At 45.9% G+C, this 8711-nt stretch overlaps 1 protein-coding gene across 1 annotated transcript in view; it reads right to left on the bottom strand.

Moving 5' to 3' along the window:
• The window catches only part of PRRC2A (proline-rich coiled-coil 2A), a 38282-nt gene that overhangs the window by 28788 nt on the left and 783 nt on the right, over positions 1-8711 (bottom strand).

Genomic DNA, 8711 nt, shown 5'->3' on the forward strand with positions numbered 1-8711 from the left:
TAACCCGACCGCTCAGCAATTTCATGGAGTGCCCACGGGTTCTTGTATTGTTAGAAAGGGAGAAAAGTACTTCTTTCTCAACCTGCTCTATCCCATGCATAATCTTGTAAACCTCGATCATGTCACCCCTCAGCTGTCGTTTCTCCAAGCTGAAGAGCCCCAAGCGCTTTAACCTTTCCTCATAGGGAAAGTGTTCCAACCCTTTTATCATTCTAGTTGCCCTTTTCTGCACTTTTCCCAATGCTACAATATCCTTTTTGAGGTGTGGTGACCAGAACTGAACAAATCCAGGCAGACCCAGCTATGGACACACTCCCAAGGCAGTAACGAGGATGCTTCTCATAAAGTATGAGACATTACGAAACTGACTTAATTAGGATGCTTTCTCTGCAGTGGGCAACACACAACCTGCAAAGCCATTAGATTCTGCCTTCTCTGGAGCAAATCCCAAGCTCATCTATTTAATGCTGTCTGGCTATTCTGGGGGAGCTGCACGAGTGTGCGTGCAAGTGACAATGCTGTCATGCCAAGCAGGTGGAGTCGGACTTGCCACAGGAATGCTCGCTCTGGGCCATTGTGAGAAACGGAAAAATCACTGCCGGTAGTGCAATTTGTCAACATATGTCTTATGGAAGAGATTCTCACCTGGCCCAGCTCAGCTATCAAAGAGCTAGAATATGATGGAGCTCCATCTTTACTCTGGTGACCCACGAGCCTGTGCTCTGTGCCCTGCTCTGTGGAGTCAAGGCAGGGAAAGGTGAGCAGCCCCCCCCCCCCCGCCCAGGAGTGGCATCCATTTTAGAATTCAAAAGGTAGGATGGCGTGCCAGACCCTCTCCCCCCCAGCAGACGGCAAATACACAAAGATGGATGCCTCATAAGGCACTATCTTGATGAAGTTATGGCCTTTTTTGTTTTGTTGCCTTCAACTAGGGTGCGCTCCTGTTCTAAGGGACCGCCTCTTCCCATATATGCTTTGGAGAACGTTACGCTCTGAGAGTCCACATCTCCTGGCGATCCCTGGCCCAAAGGACGTCCGCCTAGCCTCGACCAGGGCCAGGGCTTTTTCCACCCTGGCCCCCACCTGGTGGAACATGCTTCCTATTGAGACCAGGGCCCTGTGGGGATCTTATTCAATTCCGCAGGGCCTGCAAGACAGAGCGTATCCAATTTGCCGAATTTCTTTAAAAAAACAACAACTTCATTTATATCCCGGCTTTCTCCTCAATGCAGCTTACAACATTGTCCTCCCCTCCATTTTATCCTCACCCACAACCCTGTGAGGTAGGCCAGGCTGAGTGATTGACTTTATATGTTTTAATGTGTTTAATTTTTTGTATTTATTGAATTGTTGTGACCTGCCCTGAGTCCGTTTACGGGATGGGCGGGATATAAATGCGAAAAATCAAATCAAATAAGTCTGTCTGCTGTCAGCTGACCTGAGGACCCTTTTCAGCCACAACGGAGGCTGAATATCTGCCCGGCATGCAGAAGGCCCCAGGTTCAATCCCCAGCATCTCCAGATCTCCAGTTAAAAGGATCAGGTAGGTGATTTGAAATACCTCAGCCTGAGACCCTAGAGAGCAGCTGCTGGTCTGAGTAGACAATGCTGACTCTGATGGACCCAGGGTCTGCTGCAGTATAAGGCTGGTTCATGTATGTCCATGTTTATCTTCTTTGTCTATATCTATTTTAAATCTGGCTCTGTTATTCTTCAAGACCATGGTAAATATCCTAAATTCTGCAAGTGAAAGTACACAAATATATTTAAACAAGCAGGGAACCTACAAGGACTTGCAGGGGCACTTCATTTCTCGAAAAAGCGTTTTATTTAACCAATATGGAAATGGCCTTATGTCAGCAGCTACAGACACATACCAGGCCAAGTTATATCAGGCAGCCACTTTGCTTTCTTCAAGTCCATCTGTGCAGGGTATCAGCTCCATGTAGACAGACCAAGAGAGATTCTCATGGCGTGGATTTCTGGGTACCCCACTGAGGGCCGTAACATATGCGATTGCAGAAAGGCATTAAGAACCGTATTTTGCAGGGTCGATTAATACAACCTAGTGCAGAAAAGCCAGAGCTCTTCCGTACCTTTTGTGGATCCATGGCTTTTCCATTCATGACCTCCAGTATCATGCTGAGCATAACTTTTGGGCAGACTCGGAAGTCCAAAAATTCTCCGCCCCTATGTTAAAAAAGGCTCCACCTGGGAGATTTTTTTTAAAAAATCCCATTCTTCTGATGAACTCAGGGGCAGGCAACCCTGTACACACTCTTTTTATCCTTGCAATGATCTTGTGAGGCAGGTGGGGCTGAGAGACAGTGACTGGCCCAAGATCACCTTGTAAGCTTTGAAGGGATCTGAACACAGGTCTTCTTGATTTCAGTCCAACCACTCTACAGCCCTCTTGCCTTACGTGGCTTTTTGCCTTTTCCTCAGAGCTCTCTTGCCACCTCATTTACCATTTGTTGACTCCCAGAATTGTGAAAAGCTATTTTCTAGAAATTTAAAAGATTCTGAGCAAAGCATGCATATTGGACATGGTCCTCCATTCACTGGAAAGCCATTCCTGATATCCACCACATGACTCTAACGTCCTGTCACACTGCTACATGATCAAAAAACAGAATCCATGATAGGTGGTATGCAGGCAGAAGCAGACCCAACTCTCTGCATCCCCCCACTGTGCTGCATCGGGTGAAGTGGCAGTCTACTGGGCCTCAATACCGGGCATGGGTGGGAGGGGGTAGGACCTGCCCAATGCGAACAGTCATGAGCTGGTATCACACCAGCAGAACTGCAGGTTTTGAGCGTAACAGGCAGACAGGAAAGGCGTACACACAAATGGTTAAGGAGAGTTAGAAGAGCAAGGCACTCACTCTTCTGTACAAGCATGAAAGGTGCAGTTATTTGAAAATGCATCATACTCCTAAGGAAGAAATGAATTAATTCTTTTACTCAGTATTTCAACATGATGGGCAAGGATGGCTATTCCCAGCAGGCCATTCTTTACACTGAAATTTGGCCTGTCATTTACATGACCTTGACAGCAATTGGTTACCTATTTGTAACCGCAATATTTGGCCTGACCCCTGCAACTACAGCTGACAGTCAAGATGCAAAAAAATCCAGACATTACACAAGAAAATGCAACGGTTTGCATTCAGAGCGGGCCATTCCCCTCCCTTAAATGCTTGCAAAGTCAGACGGTTTTGCTTTACTAGAAGACCCAACCTTGTGTCTTAACATAGCAGTGGATGGGTTGAATATTTGGAAACCTAATCCGGTCCACAGCTGGGTTCCAAAGGAGAAACACCACAGGAATAAACCAATGGACAGTTCTTTTATTCAAGGCCCATTCACTTCTATGGGGCCTGAGCACGGAAACTTTCCAGCAGATTAAGCCAAAAATGCTTGAAGACAAAAATAAGAAAAGTCAAGGCATGATTAATGGTCTTCAAAGAAATACAGAACATAAAAACAGACACACACACAAAACCTTGGCTCACAATTACATCTTCACGCAGGTCCCCCCGTGAGTTCACCCCAAGGAACGTGCCATCAGGCTACTGTTTAAGTGTCGTATGCTTTTCCTTCATGTTAGGATTTGTCCCAGTTCAGCATAACAAGTAGCCTGTACAAGCCAAGGGGAAACAGAAACATTGCAACACCCACAGTCCTCATCCAGATCTTCAGTTCGGTCACCAAACAATCTGAAATCAGACTATCAGCATCCTGGCATCTAACGGACAGAGTGTTGAGAATGTGCAAAAAGTATGCAGAAACGCAACTCATTAGCATACTTTTAAAAAACTAATTTTTTATTCAGTTTTCCATTTTCAACAACAAATATAACAAACATTATAGCATACTTAATCGAGGACCCCCACAAATATCGCCTTGCTGGATCACACGGTCTAGCCCAGCAAGTTCTGGATCACACTGTCTAGTTCTGCTTCTAATAGGTGGTCAACCGGACCCCTTAGGGTGAATACAAGCAGAGCAGGAAGGCAAGAGCCTTTCCCCATGTTTGTCTCCAGCATCTGGAATTTGGAAGTTTGCCTTCGAACACAAAGGCTCCTTTTAGTTAGCACCACAAACTGCCTGCCTGCCTCCCCTCCCTGAATTTGTCTAATCCTTTATACAGGACTAGACCACATAGCATGGGGCAGGGAATTCTACATACTGATTACACAGTACACCTTGCACTAAGATAGCACCTGCTTTAGTAACGCGCATGAGCATATTATCCACCTAAACTATCAGAGGAAAACCTTGATGCGGGATTTAGTTCTCACTTCCGCAAGCAGCGAACATGTATATCCCATCCTCCAAGAGGCAGACACCCTTCCTATACACACCCTGCAGCACAGAAGCCCCTTCAGTGTGATGAGATCACAGGCCCACAGCACAATCACACTGGTCTTTCCCATACAGTAGCCCCCCCCCCCCCAATACCAGTTCCTTGGGAAATGAAGATTGCTGCAACCAGATTTGGGGGGGGAGGGGCAATCACAAACACACACACCTCTCTGCTAAAGCAGCTCCCATTGTATGAAAGGGGCCTTCATTCCACCTGTGTGGCGGCATGGGCTAAAGGCGCCCAGCGCTTGGCCAGGCTTCACTTGCCTCCACACTTCTGAGCAAGCATTACCTCTGAACCCCCCCCCCCCCCGGAACCTAGCAGCAGGTGTGGACACGGCAGGTCACATCAGTACCAAGAGCATCCCCTGAAAGGTGATCTACAAAAACCACTTTGTGGAAGAGCAAAAGTCAGGAAGTTGGCTCGCTTCCGGTGAAACTTCGCTAGGCATCCAAGATTCATGGCATTCGTTTTTACAGAGGTGAGAATATATTTATAACGATGTAGAAAACCACACAGCTCTGGTCAGGCTCCAATTCTTAGAACGAAGGGAAGGATTTTGGGGAGAGGGAAGAGGAGTGGGCAGGGGAGACCTACTGAACCTTTGAAACCTTTGGTGTCAGCTGAGACTGAAAGGAATATATTTAAAATTCCAGCTGCAGTTAATCCTCCATTATTAGACACATGTCACAGTTGGGGCCTCCAACATCTAACTCACAATTATACTTAATTACAAGCTTATCTGCAAAATCTTATTAGAATAAAGAATCTAGAGGTTTTTGTGGTATCGGCATACCACCATAGAAAGCACTACTCATAATTACTGTTACTCTACGAACTATATAAGATCTTGTTCACTCATAAATATTCCTGCAAACTGAAGGCGATGCTGAAACCTCTCTCTCTACAACCCCCACCACTTGATTTAGAGAATATAAGAAACGCAAGACTCCTTCAGAATATGGAACACTGGAACTGAAAAGAAGTTCGACCAGATCAGTAGCATCTAAGTAGCTGTTACTCTACAGAATCACCGAGGATGAGAGGTACAATAATACATAGAATAAAATAAACTCAGCACGGGGGTCCTGATTCGTCTGTGCTTCCACAGCCCAGTCAAACCACCAGCGACAGTGCTGATCCGTTGTTCAGGAGAAAAGCGCCAGCCTCCAGCACCCCCCTCGTGAACAGCCAGTCATCCATTACCTTAGCACAGCTGGAACAGGCCTGCATAAGATGCACAGAATCCCCTTGACTGCTCCCTTACCTACACCCAGGCAACTGTATTTATGAATCGCTTACATCCACTAAAACGCAGTAGACATAAATATAAAGTGGTATGATCGTGTTACCTCAAAAATGCAATGCATCTAGCACTTTCATTAAGGAGAACCCCATCCTTAACAGAGAACGACGCAAGCCGCCTTGGGGTCCATTGGGAAGAAAGGTGGAGTATCAATGAATTAAATAATAAATCTGGCCCCACTGGTGGACCTCCTGATGGCACCTGGTTTCTGGCCACTGTGTGACACAGAGTGTTGGACTGGATGGGCCACTGGCCTGATCCAACATGGCTCCTCTTCTGTTCTTAAATCCTGGAAACGGTTGCAGTCATGCTTTGACCATGAAAAAAGCATTTTAACCACATATTTGTTGCATGTCTGTGCTATTTTTCCTTATTAAAAGCTGGCGAGTTATAGCTACCTAGGTACTTTGGGAAAGCATGGCTAAACTGGACACTAACAGCCCTCTTTGTAATTTTTGCTATGTAACACGCAGCAAAGATGCCCAATTCCCCCAGCACTGCACAACCAGCTAGAACGGCACCTGAGCAAAACACAAGCCAATACCGGTTTTAAAAATAGCACTTCCTTCTCCCAGCAGCAGCTAATATTTTTTAATCCATTACTGATGCAGTCTTCAGGAATACACATTCTTCCATTCTATCCTGCCTCGATGGCATACCGTTTCCTCAGCACTGTCGATTTATTATAAATCCACACACTTTGTGAGTTCCAAAATCAGTACGTTTAATAATGCAAACGATTAAATTTGCTGATCCACCCCCCCTTTTAAGGCTGCCGAGAGGAAAACTGCAGACCCCCTCCTCATTTCAATGCCACCCCAATACTGAATCAGCAACCATTAATTATTAATATCTCCGATTTATCTGCAGAATCTCAGAGCTGCATTAGACAAGCAGGCTTTAAAGTCACAGAGAAGACACTCCCCTCTTTGGGAAGCCAGCTTCACAAGAGAAACCAGTCTTTATAGGTGACTACCCCTCCCTCACCCCACAAAGATCTGACACCAGCAGGCATTCTAATGGAAAAAGAAAAAAGAAAACAAAGCCCCCGAATTCCATCACTCTGAAAAGAAGGGCAGGATGATCTTCTGGAAGGGGTGTGTGTGTGTTTGAGAGAAGCAACGAAACAAACTGCCACCACCTCATCTGCTACACGCTCACAAAATGAACACTTAAAAATGGAAATCCAGGATGATGGAAGAATGAGGGGAGAGAGAACGGATGGGCATCCCGCAGTCATCCTCACAACCAAATCAGCCCTGGTTTGAACTGGCATGCAGAAGTGCTTGACGTTTGGGGCAGAAGATGCGAGCGGAGACAGAAATCCATTTTCCCCCCCTGAAAAGCAAGGGGGTGGATTTGGCAATCCCCATCTCGAGCCGAGGACCGAAATCACTCCACCTTCGTGTGCTCAGTAAACCTGACAAGGCTCCAGTTATGAGCCTCATCAAAGCTGACTCGGCTCTCCCTGTTATCCAATATTTTATGGTGTGCCTTCAGGTGACTGGGGGGGGGGGGGGGGGGAGGAGAGAAGAGTCCAAACCAACGCCCCTTGCCCGCCACGGCACACATACAGCCTTGGAATTCAGACACCACCCCAAATCAGAGACCCCGGGGCTCTGAAATAAAAAAGGGAGCCATATTAGCTCCTGATTCTGTGAGTATACTCCCTCACCCAACCCCACCCGCCACAATGCTGGGAAATTCGAACTCTGTCTTTATGCTAAATTAATTCAGGCTGTTGCCATTAAAAAGAAAAAGAAAAAGAAAAACCCAGCACGTATTGCCCCGAGAGCCCTAGATTTCGGGAGCCCGTTAATATTTACCAACCCTCGACATGGGGACTCTCCACGTCCCCCACAATTGATTTTCTGTTTAAAGTGCTGTAAAAGAGACACCCTGGCTTCACATTCGCCAACTCTTCTCTCCCCTTTCCCAAAGGCACACCCTTTATTTCAGTATGACCCTCAAAGAGAGAGGTATTTCTCTCCTCTACCAGAGGCACTGTTCTAGGGACTGGGATTTGTCCAAAAAACCCACCTCAGTGCGGGCAATTATAAGCCCAACATGTCCAGATTTGCACGTACCATAGATATCCCTGCTTAAAAAAAACAACAACACACACAACAGAAGGTGGTTTTGATTTTGTAACTTGAGATGCAGTAAAAAGGAGAGTTCTTTTTAAAAAATGCATGCCTCAGCATCTCACAATTAGCATGAGTCTAGCTTCGTGACTATGTTAACGTTGCCTTGATTTAGGGCATCTTCTCCCCCCAAAAAAACAGAGAATCCCTATCTCCTGGGCATTACAGCAGCTTTCCTGAGCATTCCTCTCCAAATTGCCTTACATCACTATATAACACCTGCCACACCTCCCCCCACCCTCTAGGTTGGGATATTTCCCAGCATTTTTTGGTTTGTGTGAAATACCAAGAACTAAAAAAACAAAACGAAAAATACTGAATTTTTTTTCCAGCCACCGACTACTGCAACCTTGGAAGCGCCACAATATCAGATTTCAGACAGACACACACAAACGTTTTCCATCAAACCCTCCCCGATCTTTAATGGGCATCGATTACCTTGTGGCAGTCTCCAGTTTTTAAAAAGGCCTTTGTAAATTTTAAAAAAGGAGCTCAAATCGGCTTCACTGTATCCATTCCTGCAACATCACATATCCCAAATGTGGATACTATACCAAAGGTATGCTGAGAGAAGGTAGTTCCCCCCTCGCTACACCTCCACAGTGGCATTTTGATTTTGGGAACAATCTATCCCCCCATCCCCAAAAAACCCCCAAATACTTTGGTAATAATAATGAAATACCAAAGGAGAAAGGAATACTTAAACACTAGATCCCTAACTCCCAGCCTCTCCCTTTTTCTTCAAAATAAAAACCCCTCCTGAACTCCACCTTAGGTCTTAATTAAAACATCCTTTTTGACGGGGAATCTTTCAAAGGTATGAAATAAAAATGGGGGAGGGGGGCCCGATCAGGCTCTCACTGGCCCCCTCCTCAATCTCATTCACCCCCCC

The sequence above is a fragment of the Gekko japonicus genome, unplaced genomic scaffold (genome assembly GCF_001447785.1).
Source record: "Gekko japonicus isolate JY-2015 unplaced genomic scaffold, Gekko_japonicus_V1.1 scaffold1152, whole genome shotgun sequence".
NCBI lineage: Eukaryota > Metazoa > Chordata > Lepidosauria > Squamata > Gekkonidae > Gekko > Gekko japonicus.